The following is a 16,682-nucleotide window of genomic DNA, read 5'->3' as shown; positions in this document are numbered from 1 at the left end:
CCAATGTCAGTGGCCCTTCACCAATGACCCAAGGTTCTCTCCCCACTACACTTTCTTAGCATATTATACTCCATTTCTGGAACCCCTACTTAGGAGATAGAATTTGAAATAATCTGGGTGGATAAACTTTAATGAAAGCGACTAAACACTTTAAGAAGTAACTGGATCTATACCAGGAACCTGATGTTCTTGCTTAGGGAGGAGGAAACAGATGGCAAAAGTTCATTATACTAGGAAAAAATTTGTGCAACCTGGAAAACAGTTGTTAAAGTAGAAGTTATATCTGTTGTTACACACCAACTGTCCCTGTGTCTATAGTTTATTCACACTGGGTTGTGAGAGTGTGTGTGTCTTAGAGGACACAAACCTAATCGATTCTTTTTACAAGAGTTTGGTTAACCACTGACTTATAGAATCTGGTATTTAGAGTCTGAAAAATACTTGTAACATGATTCTTGGCAGCACAAGTATTAAAGGATCTAAATACTTATGGTTGGATCCCTCACACTTGGTGTTCATGTGTGGAAATCAAAAAGTTTCTCATAGTCAACACTCAAGGGAACATGTAAGTTTAAAAATCAAGTGAATTTTCACTTTGTGAAAAAGTTTTAAAGACCTGATTATTCTCAGACTCGCCCCAATTTTCCATTTTGGGATCAAGGGACTATTGATTGAGAACATTGAGAGTTCTTTATTGGACTTGGTATATTTATTCTTTTGGTTTTGGGGCCACACCCAGCAGTGCTCAGGGCTTACTCCTGGCTCTGTGCTCAGGGATCACTCCTGGCAGTGCTCAGGGGGACCATATCTAGGTGTCGGAGACCAAATCCAGGTTGGCCACATGCAAGGCAAATGCCTTCCTCACTGTACTCTCTCCAGCCTCAATTGGACTGATTCTTAAGAGATTTAGAATTGAACCTCTTAAACTGTGTGAACCTGTATGGCACTGGGACTGTATAAGCTTAAACCTAGTTTTAAAATAAAGATCCTTTTATCCTTATAAGGATATGGATCTTTATTTTAAAACTACGTTTTAAAATATTTGTATCCTTATAGGGATATTAGGGTGGAGTGATAGCACAGCAGGTAGGGCGTTTGCCTTGTATGCGGCCGACCCAGGTTTGATTCCTCCATCCCTCTGAGAGGGCCCAGCAAGCTACTGAGAGTATCTCGCCCACATGGCAGAGCCTGGCAAGCTACCTGTGGCGTATTTGATATGCCAAAAACAAGTCTCACTTGGAGACTTTACTGGTGTCTGCTCGAGCAAATCGATGAGCAACGGGATGACAGTGATACAGTGATAAGGATATTAAAGTTATTGTCAAAGCATTTATTTTAATAATAAAATGTTTTAAAATATTAAAATTTAAAACTATTACTAAAATATTTGATATCCTTTATGAAGATATTAAAATAAATATCTTTATAGAAGGTCTTAATGGCCCCTGTTGAAATAGAACAGTCTTCACACTCTTTCCTCTAAGGATACTTTTTTGTAGCATTTTCAACGGTTTTTCATAACAAACAATACAAAATATATTATTTCGGTTCTGCTTTGGGACAGAGATTGGGGTTTGGAATGGAAACATACGAAATAATGTGGTGGGAAGGTGTAATGGTCGAGGGATTGGTGTTTGAATATGAAATGTAATCAAATATTGTGAACTACCTTATAAAAATAAAATAAATATCCTTATTAAATTTTAAACACCTATATTTCGGGAATCACATAAAAATTTCTCAGGCTAAATAGGGTCACTAGTGGAAAAAGTTTAAGAAGCTTAGCTTTGGAAAATAGTATTGTATCATTTGTGATTAAGAGAAAAATAATCATGGATTTGTACTATTCCTGTGATTGGTTAATCAGTGTGTTAGTGTGACTTTAATGGCTGTTTTCAGTGTGCCATTATATAGAATTCACATTTGATTTCTGTTCATGGGGACGCAATTATATTGTAATGTAAAAGAAAAATACTTGAAACTATACCTGTTGTAAGGAAAATGCTTTGGGACTGCTCAGGATAACGCCTAATAGCATACAGCAGGTGGTGTTAGCATTTGTGTTGGAAATCTAGATTTCGCCAGATGGAAAATTGCATCTTAACCCCTGAGATCATAATAGCATGTCATCACTTCATTTGATCCTTCTGCTAATTGAGCTTATCAAATACTCTGCTGCCGTTTCCTATTGTTTTCATAATAAAATTAAATTGAAATGGTCTATTTGTGTGAGGTTAGGTTTTTCTTGTTTCTTTCACAATGAGGATTTTATAAACACGTAATGAGCTTTGAGATTTGTGCAAGGATCCCATTTCTACAAGTGCCTTTCTCTGTGGCACTCCATGTTAACTAGAAAGAAGATTGTATTTCATTAAAGGGAATATGCCCTTATGTTGATGTGGATCCCAAATTATTAGATTTGGTTTCTCTTAAAATTATTTTTCTCTTGGTTTTTAAATGGCTAGAAATTTTAGAAAATTGGTGTTTCTAATCCTTGTTAGGATACTAGAAATTTTTTTAAAGGAATAATAATGTGTAGGAACTTCTAAGGCTGTTGTTGTTGTTGTTGTTGTAGGAACTTCTCCGGTTGTTGTTGTTGTTGTTGTAGGAACTTCTCTGGTTGTTGTTGTTGTTGTTGTTATTATTATTATTATTGTTTAACTTTATCCATTCTTTTCCGTAAGAAAGCTGTGTTGTTCACACTTTGTTAGTACTGCACTGCCAAGGATAAAACACGCCAGGCCTGCCCTTCTCATGGAGTCACATCCCTGGCCAGCTCATTGTTAACTTTGAACTCTGCTTCAGCCCAGCTCGGAGTGTATTAGATTGCAGTGTCCAGTCCTAATTTTCATAGCTAATTCCTTCCTTACCATTCACCTTCTGGTTTCTTTTTCTAGTTTATCAGTGAACTCTCCATCTTGTTTTTGTGTTTTTAAAAATAGTCTTGCAGACACTGGAGTGATAGTACAGCAGGTGGGGTGCTTTCTTTGCAAGTGGCTGACCTAGATTTGATCCCTAGTACCCTATATAGTCCCCAAAGCACTGCCAGGAGAGATAGCTAAGCTCACAGCCAGGAGTAAGCCTTGAGCACTGCCGGATGTGGACCAAAAACCAAATAAATAAATTTAAAAATAGGCCTGTGTTATTTTTAGTCTCTATTTGATGTTTTTAATGATAACAGTGAAGTGTGCAGGTTTTTTTTTTAAGTCTGTAAATTTTTATTTGGAATACCAGACATGCTGAATTTTTAGTAAGAATAGCAACCCATTTTCACAGTTAAACATTTGCTTCAGTAAGCAGTAATTTTTTTTCTTTTTTTAAAAATCTTGATTGTTGGGGCTGGAGTGATAGCACAGTGGGTAGGGCGTTTGCCTTGCACATGGCCCACCCGGGTTCAAATCCCAGCATCCCATATGGTCCTCTGAGCACCGCCAGGAGTAATTCCTGAGTGCAGAGCCAGGAGTAACCCCTGTGCATCGCCAGGTGTGACCCAAAAACCAAAAAAAAAAAAAAATCTTGATTGTTAAAGTTATTCTGCACTGGGCTGGAAAAATAGTACAGTGAGTAGGACTCTTGCCTTGCATTCACCCATTCCATGTTTGATCCCCATCATTCCATATAGTCTCTTGAGCCTGCTAGGGATGAGTACTACTGCAGAGCCAGGAGTAACCCCTGAGCATTGCTGGGTGTGGCGCCCAAACACTTGTTGAAATATGGGTAGAAAAGTTATTTGTATATTGGTTCAATGTGGTTGAGGGACACAGTTATGTTGCTTTAGTAGAATGTAGTTAACTTTTTCCAGTGTCATATAGAGCAGTGATTTTCACCCTTTGTACACCTGCCATTCAAGTGGGAATACTGTGGAGGTCTTAACAGTTTTGATGTGAAGAGTTGGAAGATTATTCAGATTTGGCTAAACCAAATAAAGTTGCGGGAGCAAACTTCAAGAGTGTTTCAGCCAATAAGGCCAGAAGGAAAGGGCCTGCTTAGAAAGCTCAAAAGCTTAGAGTGGGTGGATCATAGAACAGGAAGGGGAAGACAGAATTGGAGTATTCATTCCTTTGGCAGTGGTTCATGGAGAGCCTCAGCCATTGGTTGCTCTTTGCAGGACTGTAGCTCAGTGATCGGGCACTTACCTTGACTGTGTGAGGCCCTGAGATGATCCCCGGTACCACACAAGATGCAGGAAAATGTCTGAATTCTGTCTTGTTCATATGTAGAACAACTGAAGATTTTAAGTTGTGGCGTGCTAGCAGTGTGTGACTGATGAGATGTAGATTCTGGGATGATCTGTCCAGTCCCGAGGAAAATGAATCAAAAGGTGGAGCATGGTGTCAAGACTGAGGCATGGAAGTCTTGAGACTATCATGGCAAGGGAGGTAAGGTAGACAGGTGAGGTACCCTAGCAAGGTAAGGCAGGCCTGGTGACTCAGGCCAAAGACAGAGAGCTGAATCAGGGTAGAGAACATGAGGAGGAGAGACTGGTTAGATCTGAGGGGTAGTTAAAAGCAGGACTCAGTACTGTTTGGAGAGAGGAAAGGGGTGGTGAACGGTGAGATCCAGGGTTTGATCTGGCCAGTTAATGATGCCACAGTGAGGTGTATTTGTCGAAATGTTGGAGAGGATGTAAGTTGCAAGGGGAGGGAGACAAAGAGTGTAGTTTTGAAAACACCTATTTGAGGTCTGACAGAATATCTATAAGTAGGAGCAAGCAAGGAGCAGAGGGATAGCACAGTGGGTAGGACCCTTGTCTTGCATGTAGCCAATCTGGGTTCAATCCCCGCATCCCAGTGTGGTCCCCCTGAGCCCTGCCATCAGTGATCCCTGACAACAGGGCCAGTAGTAAATCCTGAGCATCATTGGGTGTTACCCAAAACAACAAAAATAAGTAGTATTTGGAACATAGATACATAAATAGAAAAGATAGATGGAGAAAATCTTGAGTAAATACGAATGCACATGAGTATAATAATAATCAGGAATGGATGAGTTCCAGGCTAAGCAGAGAAATAGACAAGTAAAATGTGGAAGCACCACCTTGAATAGTTCCTGGTTGTAGTGGTTGGATGTTAGATGGGCAAATATGAATGAGAGGTGTATTTGCATTTGGATCTCAGTTTTATTTATCTTTGTACTGTCTCTTTATCATTGTCACTTGTGAGGTCATGGTGGCTAAGTGTCTAAGTATATATACTCCATGACGCATGCCATTCAGACTTTCTTTTAGTTAACATGGGGGATTCGTTAGGCATGTTCTTGGTTATTTTCTGGCACCCCAATGCTGGACTCCAGGAGCTATCATGAAGAGAGACAGATGGCTCACTCTTGGACTGAATTGCTTTTTCCTGCAAGTCTTATCCTGTTCCTTTTTAATGTCCAAGGAAGAGAAAATCTACTTTGGCTCTGAATCTTTATCGTCTCTACTTTCAGTGGAGGTAAACCTCATTTGGGATACTAAGAGAAGGATAGTGTGGTTGGCTTAACAGGGCTAATGTCTTTTCCCTTGTCCTCTTGGTCACAGTGGGCTTGGGGTATGGCTGCTCCATTAGGGTCCACTTTGTCACTATTGAGTAGCTTTTCTCCGAGAAGGGTGCGGCATGAAGTCAGCTGCAGAAGCCACTGCCGTGAGCCTTAAGCAAGGGAAGCCCTGGTATCTGCTGACCATATCACTGATCTGTGAAGAGGCAGCATTGCAGGTAAGTGTTAAGTGTGTCTTAAAATTCAGACATACCAGGGTAATCAGACATTGTAGGCGTTTTTGCTTTTTCTGTGGGAAGTTACTTTTCTGGCAAAGGCTAAAAGATGAAATGTTACATTAACTGCCAATGGTCTGCATATTGCATATCAGAATTTCAAGAAACAATAGTGCAATATTCCAAGCAAGTTAAGCCTCCTTGAATTGAAATCATTCTTGCTAAGGTGCTTATTCAGGCACGTCAAGTTGCTCTTTAGTTTTTCTGTTTATTTTTAATTAAATCCACAAATTCATCCTGGACAGGAGTGAGTTTTATCTTCACAAGAAAGATTAGTACACGCCAGTATCCATTCCCACGCATCCCTTCAGTATGTTTTCATAAAGAAAAGATTTACTTAATGGTTCTTTACCTTATCACCAGCTGTTCAGCAATGCCCACTGGGACTGCTGCTCTTCATCAGACTTCTTACAAGAAATGTTCTAGTAAATCATAGGATTGCCAGTGTTCCTACCGGTTTCTGACTAAAAGAAACCTTTGGAATGATATAAATGGTTCCCAGACTGTGCATATTGAGGAAATTGGCAGAAGAATTATATATCTAAAAGTTACTAAAAGCTATAAGGATATATATACATGATAAGCCTTCAGTATCTGTATTGAAAACTATATAGCCCAAAGAGAGGTGGCGGGGGTTGGAGAGGGAGAGAGAGAGAGAGAGAGAGAGAGAGGAAAAGTACCTGCCATAGAAGCAGATGGGGGTGGGGAGGGAAACTGGGGATATTGATGGTAGGAAATGTACATTGTTGAAGGGGTGGATATTGGAACATTGTATGACTGAAACCCAATCGTGAACAACTTTGTAACTGTGTATCTTACTGTGATTCATTTAAAAAATAAATAAAAGTTGCTAAAGTTTTGTGTGTGAGGGAGTGTATTTACTGGTTTTTGCTTGCTTTTGTTTGTTTGTTTGTTTGATTGATTTTGAACCACACCTGGCAGTGCTCAGGTCTTATTCCTGGCTCTGCACTCAGGAACCACTTCTGAAAAGCTCGGGGAACCGAATGGGATGCTGGGGATCGACCTGGGTAGGGTTCTGTGCAAGGCAAATGTGGCATCCACTATTGCTCTAGTCCCTGGCTTCTTTTTATTTTGTAATTTCTATCTACCTTAACCATTTTATTATTACTTTATCATGTTTAAAATTTAACTTTGTAAACTGATTTTCCCTGACTTCCCCTCTCTTTGTTGTTGCCGTGCATCCCCATTCCAGAGTGTGGTGCTCACCTTGGGGTACTCTCTGAGCACTCCCCTTTCTTTAGTTGTGGTGCTTGCATATGTGCCCTCCAAGAACCCAACTCTTTTTTTTTTAATTGAATCACCGTGAGATCCAGTTACAAAGCTTTCATGTTTGAGTTTCAGTCATACAATGATCAAACACCCATCCCCCCACCAGTGCATTTTCCACCACCAACGTCCCCAGTAAGCCCCTCCACTCCAGCCTTTGTGGGAGACAATTTCCCCCATCTTATCTCTCTCCTTAGAGCCCAACTCTTCCTCCCCCCCCTTTTTTAGAGCTCAAATCTTTTTTTTTTTTATTAGAGAATCACTGTGATGTACAGTTACAAACTTATGAACTTTTGTGTTAGCATTTCACTCATACAGTGACCGTTTACCCATCCCTCCACCAGTGCCCATTCTCCTCCACCAATGATCCCAGTATCCTTCCCACCACCCCCACCCCATTCCCCCCACCCCACTCTGCCTCTGCGGCAGGGCATTCCCTTTTGTTCCCTCTCCTTTTGGGTGTTGTAGTTTGCAGTAGAGGTACTGAGTGGCCTTCCTGTTCGGTCTATGTCTACTTTCAGTAGAGCTCACTCTTGAGTTGTGCTCTGGCGTGCTCTGGTTGGGATGCTCATCAGGGCCTGTGGTGACCCACATGCCTGTTTGCCAGGAGTTACATTCCTGGTGCTCAGGCTCATGAAGCCTTTTTGTTTGTTTTTAGGCCACACCCCACAGTGTTCAGGGCTTCTTCCTGGTCTTGTTGATGTCGGTGAGCCCCACGGGCCTCTGCCACCGACTCCCAGGGTTACTGGGTTCTTGCCTCGCAGAAAGAATTTCAGGAATAGACAAGCATTGAAGTAAAACAGATTTTATTTGGAGGTTTTGAAGAGGAAGAGGAAGAGAAAGTGGGAGAATGGAGAGTAATGTGCTCAAGAGAGAACCAGGCTTCCCCAATGGCGGAGAGAGCCCCTACACACATCCCAGCATTAGACATGAAAGCATGAAAGTACATATCTCAAGAGGGGAGATGCAGGCGATGCTTGTGCTCAGTCCTCACATGTGCTCTGCCATGTGGGCACAAGCAGCACATGGGCTTGGGCAGCATATGTGTGCCTTTCCTTTGTTCAAGGTGGCTTTTATAGGGATTTTCCAACCTGCCCCCACCTTGGTGCTCTGCCTAAGTAAAAGTCCATTGCTTAGGAGGTTGCCAAAGCGGGTAGGGTTGGGAGTGGTGATGGCCTTCTTTGAATTTCCTTTCCTGGCCTTTTGTTTCTGCTGGAGTTACTCCGGTTCTGTTGCTGGTGCCAGGTGAGTCTTTTCAGGTCTCAGTTCTGGTTTTCTACGAGGTTGCTTTTGCAACTTCAGGACTATTACTTCCCAGGAAACTTATTGCCATTGCCTTGCAAGTGAGCCTTTCCTATCTGCCTGCCTTCCTGCATCACTGTGCTCAGGGATCTGTCCTGGGAGGGATTGGGGGACCATGTGGGATGCTGGAAATCAAACCTGGGTTGGCTACGTGCAAGGCAAGCACCTGCCCAGTATACTATCTGGCCCCTCTTGCACCTTTTTGATACAGTTGCTTTCCCTGGGGATACCACCCTGTGTGGTGCTCATGCCCAGCACATGTGGCAGTGCCTAGACTAAACATACAGTGATGCAGGCAGATAGGAAAAGCTCACTTGCAAGGCAATGGCAATAAGTTTCCTGGGAAGTAATAGTCCTGAAGTTGCAGAAGCAACCTTGTAAAAAAACGGAACTAAGGCCTGAAAAGACTCACCTGGCACCAGCAAGGTGGTAAGGCAGGCGCTGCAAGCCACTCGCTCTTCCTCCAGGCCCCTGCCTACCTTGTTTAAAGAAAGTTATTTTTTAAAGTTTTTGATATACAGAAAAATTGTGAAAATAGTGTGAGAGTTCTCAGTTTCCCTCATTATGTTTAGTCTATTTGGTCTGATTTGAGGAGAGCAGGGGTCGCAATAAATGAACTATTACTGACCAATACTAAAGTCTCTTTAGTCTTTCCCTGTTTTTATCTAGTGTCCTTTCCTAGGAAGCTATTATTTGCGGGGTAGATGCTTGAATTCATGTCAGTGATGCTCCATTTCTTGCACATTTTCACTATCAGAACTTGTATACTATTAAATAAACGTTGATATTAAGGATACATTGTGAATCTAAATTGTGAAAAAAATGGCACATTGGAGAGCTTTCAGGAACTTGAAATATAACTTAATTATTTCTTTTTTGACATGCACTGTGGGCATCATGATTATGACAGATTAATAAAATTGGAGATTTATAAATATAATTGGTTGGTGGCAGAAAAAGAGTACAGAGATTAAAGCATTTGCCTTGCATGCAGCTGACCCTGGTTCATCCCTGGCCCTATATATGCTCTCTCCAACACTGCCAGGAAAGCCCTGAGCACAGAGCCAGGAGTAAGCCCTGAGCACATCTGGGTGTGGCTCAAGCCCCCAAACCCCAATTTATCTAAAAAGCACGGTTTTGTATTTTTCTATTTTTTTCTTTTTCTTTTTTCTTTTTAGTTTTGGGGCCACACTTGGTGATGCTCAGGGGTTACTCCTGGGCCTGGACTCAGGAATCACTCCTGGTGGAGCTTGGGGGACCATATGGAATTCAAAGGATCGAACCCCGGTTGGCCATGTACAAGGCAAGAGCCTTACCTTCTGTATTATGGCACCAGGAGCCCCACTCCTATATATTCTTAAGGTGGAAAAGGTTGGAGAAATAAATGGGAAAAATACATATTAATTTTTTTTTTCAGAGGTGACTTGTCAGCTGCCAAACTAGGCAGTGCTCAGCATTTGTCTCTGTCCACACAGATACCTGCAAGTGGCAAGACCCTGTGGACTGTGACAGGGCCCTGTGTGGCTTGCTTCTGTCTTTTGCTCCAGACTTGCCAGGTTCTTGGGTTAGGCTTGTTTGAGGCTCAGGAGCTTTTTGTATCCTATAATTAGACCCTGTGTGAACGAATTGGTATTTTCCTTACCCTCCTTGCTTTTCTGTAGTTTTACACATCAAAGGTCTTCAGCAGATTTTTATTGAAGACCTACAGGCTCAAGGAAGTGGTGGGGGAGGGACACTGGAGTCTCGGCATTGCAAACTTAGTTTTGCGCTTCTACAGACTTTTCATCGTTCTGGCTTGGCCTCATGGCTCTTTCAGAGCAGCATGTGTTGATTAATGGGGCACATGTATGGTTATCAGACTCAGAGTGTTCTGTTTAAGGAGAGCTTTGCACTTTGTCAAGGGTGTCCTTTGAATGCAGTCACAGAACGTTTTTTGTTTTTTTTTTTTTAATACAAAACCCATGACTTCAAGTACAATTTCTTTTCTCTTCTGCCTATTAAGATTGAAATCCAATCCTTGTTATAACATAATTATCGCAGCGAAGCCAGCAGGGATTCACTGCCTTAATATAAGGGGTGTGAAGTCCCCTAAATAAATAGAGGATTAATTACACTCACAGCATGTTGTGAAGGTGATGAGATTGATTGTGATCATTTGACTTGTCCCATTTCCTGTTCTGACTATGCCCCTGAATAAATAGAAGCTGGGAAGATGATAAATAGAGCGGCAGGCAGTGTATTACTGCACCCAGGGTGAGGATGGAGCCAGGGAAGGAAACTCTGGAGGTGTATTTTCACCTTTTGAGTGATATATGAGATTTACTTTGAATCCTTTTAAGTGGGTGGAGAGCAGCAAATTTCAGGTTCACATATAGATGTTTTTACTTAGTTTGCCCTTTTGGGTTTAAAGTAAAGAACATGTGAGCCAGTCTTTTCCCCATAGAAGGTATATGCTTTAATTAAAATGATAAATTAGGATTTTCATAAAGCAGGCTGAATCTTCTCTGAGACTGAATTTTGTGTTTGTCTTGCCTCCTTTTCTAGCAGTTATCTAATACTGTGAAATTGTGATTTCAGGTTATAAATTCTCCAATATCTTAAATTGCTGGGACCTCCAAAGTGAGTTGCACTTAACTAAGGGATCATAGGTGACACTATTTGGAGAGTACAGAGAGAATATAATAGACATGCCTATGGTTATTTTTTAAAATTATTTAATTGATTTATTGAATCACTGTGAGATACAGTTACAAAGTTTTCATGATTGGGTTTTGGTCAGTGATACAACACTCAACCCTTCTCCAGTGTACATTTCCCATCCCCAGTGGCCCCAGTTCCAGTTTTTGTCCTGCTCCACCTCCTGACCCCACCCCTTACCAGCCTGCCTCTGTGACTGACACTTTTCTCTCTCTCTCTCTCTCTCTCTCTCTCTCTCTCTCTCTCTCTCTCTCTCTCTCTCTCTCTCTCACACACACACACACACACACATTATGATTTGCAATACAGGAATACAGGTACTGAATGGTTATCATGTATTACCACTTTCCCTCCTTTCAGCACTCAGTTCTTTTTTTTTTTTTTTGTGCTTTTTGAGTCATACCTGGCTCTGCACTCAGGAATTATCCCTGGCGGTGCTCAGGGGACCATATGGGATGCTGGGAATCGAACCTGGGTCGGCCGCATGTAAGGCAAACGCCCTACCCGCTGTGCTATCGCTCCAGCCCCAGCACTCAGTTCTTGTTCAGAGTAATCATTTCCAACTGATCCTGATGTTGATGGGTCCCCCTGGTGATTTATGTGAAGTGGGGAAGAAAGACGTCACTTTACCCCAATCCGCCTGGGACCCAGGATGACTGGGTTCTTGTCTCGACTCATAGAAAAGAATTTCAGGAGTATGCAATCAGTGAAGTTAAATAGATTTTATTTGGAGGTTTTGAAGAGAAAGTGGGAGAGAAAGTGCTCAAGAGAGAACGTGAGCTTCTTCAAGGGCGGAGAGAGCCCTTACATACATCCTAGCGTTAGACATGAAAGTACACATCTCAAGACAGGAGGTGCGGGAGCCACATGTGCTCAGCCACATGGGCACAAGCTGCACATGGGCTTAGTTCCTGTTTTCTGCAAGGTTGGCCTTTTGCAACTTCAGAGCTATTACCTCCTGGAAATGTACTGCCATTGCCTGGGGAGGGGGCCTTCCTTCTCTGCCTGCCTGCCTACATCAGTCCCTTGGCCTTACTGCACTCGCCCCCCCACCTCCACCCCACCACCACCACCACCATTTATGGCAAGCTTCAGCCACGGACCAGGCCTCCTGGCTTTCTACTGTCTTTGGGTATTAGTCTCTTACTATGTTTTTTCATATATATGTATATATGTATATACACATACATATATAATATGTGTATATCTACATTTATGTATATGTACACATATGATATGTATATATATAATATATAATATATATTTATCTCCCTCAAACAAGTGCAATCATTTTATTTCTGTCCCTTTCCCTCTGACTCATTTTACTCAGCATGGTACTCTCCATGTATATACATATCAGCAAATTTTACTATTTTTTTTTTTTTACTTTTTGGGTCACACCCAGTGATGTTCCTGGCTCTGCACTCAGGAATTACTCCTGGTGGTGCTTGGGGGAAACATGGGATGCAGGGGATTGAACCCCTGTGGGCTGCATGCAAGGCAAATGCCCTTGTACTCTCGCTCCATCCCAAAATTATTACTTTATTTTCCTGGTGGCTCTGTAGTATTCCATTGTGTAGGTGTACCATAATTTTTTTTTATCCTATTGTTTGTTTTTGGGCACTCGGATTGTTTTCAGATTCTGGCTATCAAGAATAGTGCTTCATTGAACATAGGAGGGCAGATGGCTTTTCTGCTTTGTGTTTTTTGGAGCTCCTGGGTATATTCATAGAAGTGGTATTTCTGGGTCATATGGAAGCTCAATTTCTAGTTTTTGAGGAATGCCCCTATTGGTTTTTGTTGTTGTTGTTGTTGTTGTTGTTTTGCTTTTTTGTAACCTGCCACTTTACCATACAGATCTGTTGTTTCTAAAACATTTTTTGTAGAGTCTTTAGGATTTTCTTAATATAGTATTATGTCATCTGTGAACAGTGAAAGCTTGACTTCTTCCTTTCCTATCTGGATGCACTTGATATCTTTTTCTTGCCTAACTGCATTTCCAGTACTATATTGAATAGGAGTTATGACAGTGGGCAATTTTGTCTTGTGCCTGATCTTAGAGGGAAGGCTTTTAGGTCCCCCCCCCCCCCCCATTGAGAACAATGCTTGCTGTGGGTTTGTGGTAAATGACTTAGTCTCTATTGAAGAAAGTTCATTCAATTCCCATTTTGTTGAGTTTTTATCATGAGTGGGTGCTGGATCTTTTCAGATGTTTTCTCTGCATCTATTGATATGATCATGTTTTTATCCCCCTTTTATTTACATGGTGTATTATGTTGATTGACTCGCCAATGTTAAAACATCCTTGCATCCCCAGGATGAATCCTATTTGGTCATGGTGTGTGATCTGTTTGATGAAGTGTTGAATCCTATTTGCAGTATTTTGTTGAGGATCTTTGCATCTGTGTTCCTCTACCCGTAATTCTCTCTCTCTCTCTCTCTCTCTCTCTCTCTCTCTCTCTCTCTCTCTCTCTCTCTCTCTCTCTCCTCTCTATTACTCTCCCCACACCCCCGCTTTTGGTATCAGGGTGATGCTTGCTTTATAAAAACTGTTTGGGAGGGTTTCTGTTTCTTCAGTTTCCTGGAAAAGTTTTGAAAGGATTGGTAGTAGTTCCTCTTTAAAGGTTTGAAATATATCACTAATGAAATTATCTGGGCCTGAGCTTTTTTTTTTTCTTTTTGGATCACACCCGGCGATGCACATGGGTCACTCCTGACTCTGCACTCAGGAATTACCTCTGGCAGTGCTCAGGGGACCTTATGGGATACTGGGAATCGAACCTGGATCGACCGAGTGCAAGGCAAATGCCCTACCCGCTGTGCTATCGCTCCAGCTCCTGAGCTTTTGTTTTGGGGAAGACTTTTAATTATCATTTAAATTTCCTCGATAGTGATAGGTCAGTTCAGGTATTCTAAATTTTCTTGGTTCAGCCTTGGGAGCTTATAGGAATCCAGGAATTTTTATCAGTTTTCTTCTAAGTTCTCTTGTTTCACGGTATGAAGATTCTCAAAGTAATATCTGATGATCCTTTGAATTTGTGTGGTTTCTGTTATAATGTCATCTCTTTTATTTCTGATTCGATTTATTAGGATTCTCTCTCTTTGTTGAGTCTTGCTAGTGGTTTATCAACTTGGATTGTTTTTTAAAGAGTCAGCTCTTGGTTCATTGATCTTTTGAATTATTTTTTTGGGATTTCACCTTGTTAATTTCTGCTCTGTTTTATTATTTCCTTCCTCCATCCTAGTTTGGGCTTCTTTTGTTGGTCATTTTCTAAAATCTTCAGCTATGAAGTAAAGTTATTTATGTGGACTCTTCCTTCCTTCCTTGTAGAGCTATAAACTTTCCTCTTTGATACTGCTTTTGCTGTGTCCCACAAGTTCTGGTAGCTTGTGTCCTTATTCTTGTTTGTTTCCAGGAATCTTTTTATTTCCTTTCTGACCCACTTGTTTAATTTCCAGGTGCTTGATTTGATTCTCTATTTCTGTGTGTGATTAACTTCTATTTTCAGTGCATCACTATCTGAGAAGATAGTTGAGACAATTTCTATCCTCTTGATTTTATGGAGCTGTCTTTTATCATCCAGCATGTGGTCTGTCTAGAAGAGTGTCCCAGGTAAACTGGAGAAGAATGTGTAGTGAGCTTTTTTTGGGAATTGAAAAGCCCTGCATATATCTACTGGTCCCTCTTTTTCATCTCTTCCTTCAAAGCCAGTATTTTCCCTGTTGAATTTTAGTCTTATTGATCTATCAGTAGGTGACAAAGTGGGGACTAGAGCAATATTACAGTGAGCAAGGCACTTGCCTTGCACATAGCCGACCCAAGTTTCATCCCAGATGTATACCATGTGGTCCCTCAGCACCACCAGAAGTGATTCCTGAGTGCAGAGCCAGGTGTAACCCCTGAGAATCTCCGGATGTAACCCAAAAAGCCAAAAAAAAAAAAGATGACAAAGTACTGTTGAAGTCTCCAGTTACAATTGTGTTGATACCAATGTCCTCCTTGAAGTCTATTAGCAGTTATTTTAAGTATTTTGCTGGTCCCTCATTGGGCACATATATGTTTAGGAGTTTAATTTCTTCCTGATGTACATATCCCTTGATTATTAAAGAAATAACCTTCCCTGTCTCATAACTTTTTTCAGCCTAAAATCTGTGTCGTCCGATACCAGTATGGCCACCCTTACAGTTTTGAAGGAGTTGTTTGCTTAAAGAATTGTTCTCTAGCCTTTGACTTTGAGTCTGTGTTTGCTCTGACTATTTAAATGTGTTTCCGTTGTAGGTAACAGAATGTTGAATTCAATTTTAAAATCCATTTCAGCACTCTGTCTCTTAATTGGTGCATTTATACCATTGACATTGAGACAGATTATTGTCATGGGATTTTGTGCCATCTTTCTGTTGAAGTTTGGTGTGTTTGTGGGGTTTGTCTCCCCTTATAGTAGCTCCTTCAGTTCTTCTGTCAAATTAATTTTTTTGAGTCTTTGAAGTTTCTGAGCTGTTGTTTATTCTTTAAGTTTTGTATCATTCCTTCAGATCTGAGTAAGAGTCTGGCTGGGTAAAGGATTTTTCTTGAGGTCTTTATTTCATTAAATTTTTTTATTATAGTACCATTGACCTAGGGCCCAGAGGGTCTCATTCAGTAGGCCTGTAGTAAATCTCAGAGTTACTGCTTTGTATGTAATTTCCTTCTTTGATCTTGTTGCTTTCAGTACTGTATCTCTATCTATGGTTTTTGTCATTTTGATTAGGATATGTCTTGGAGTCTTTTTATTGGGGTCCTTTTGGCTGGTACCCTTTGGGCTTCCTGGATCTGAGTGTCTGCCTTCTACAACTCTTGGGAATTCTCAGCAGTGATGTCTTTGGCTGTTGCTTCCCCATTGGGGTTGCCTTCCTATCCCTCTGGACTCTGATGATTCTTATGTTGTTCCTCTTGAATTCATTCCAAAGTTCTCTTGTCTGCCACTAATTTATTTTGAGGTCTTTTTTCCATTTTCTGCTGTTGCCTGGAGGTTTTCTGAATCTCATCTTCAAGCACACCGACTCTGTCTTCAGCCTCTGTTTTTCTACTGTTGAGGCATCCATTGAGCTTTTTATTTCACCTACCAGGTTTTTCAAATAGTGACATTTCTGTTTGTAGTTTTCTTATTTCTGCTCTCTTATCCTCATGTGTTTTATTGGATGTCTGTTCCACTGTTTCTTTGAACTCAGTAAACATCCTCACCATTTTGTCTCTGAATTCTTTATCAGAGAGATGATGTAGGTGGGTATTTGAGGCTTCAGGGCTCCTATCTTCATTCACTTCTCATGTTGGGGTTCTGTGCCATTTCCCTCATGGTGCCGGTGGTAATCTGTAGAAGACTGTTTAGGAAGGGAAGGAGGGAGAGAGAGTGAGAGAGTAGAGAGAGAGTAACATGCTCAGGAGAGAACATGGGCTTCTCCAAAGGCAGAGAGAGCTCCCAGCATTAGATATGAGAGTGAAAGTACAGATCTCAAGGGGCAGATGTGGGCACCACATGGTGCTCGGCCAAGTAGGCAAAGACTGCTCATCGGCTTGGGCAGCATATGCATGCCATTCCTTTCTTCAAGGTGGCTTTTAAAGGGGTTTTCCCAAGGTGCCCCATGTAGGCCTTTCTAGCTAGGTAA

General features: G+C 41.4%; 1 protein-coding gene across 1 annotated transcript in view; it reads left to right on the top strand.

The window, feature by feature from the left end:
* The window catches only part of SHQ1 (SHQ1, H/ACA ribonucleoprotein assembly factor), a 130,428-nt gene that overhangs the window by 69,820 nt on the left and 43,926 nt on the right, over positions 1-16,682 (top strand). The window lies entirely within an intron of this gene.

The sequence above is a fragment of the Sorex araneus genome, chromosome 4, assembly GCF_027595985.1.
Source record: "Sorex araneus isolate mSorAra2 chromosome 4, mSorAra2.pri, whole genome shotgun sequence".
Classification (NCBI taxonomy): Eukaryota; Metazoa; Chordata; class Mammalia; order Eulipotyphla; family Soricidae; genus Sorex; species Sorex araneus.
This window is presented reverse-complemented; position numbering and strand designations above follow the sequence as displayed.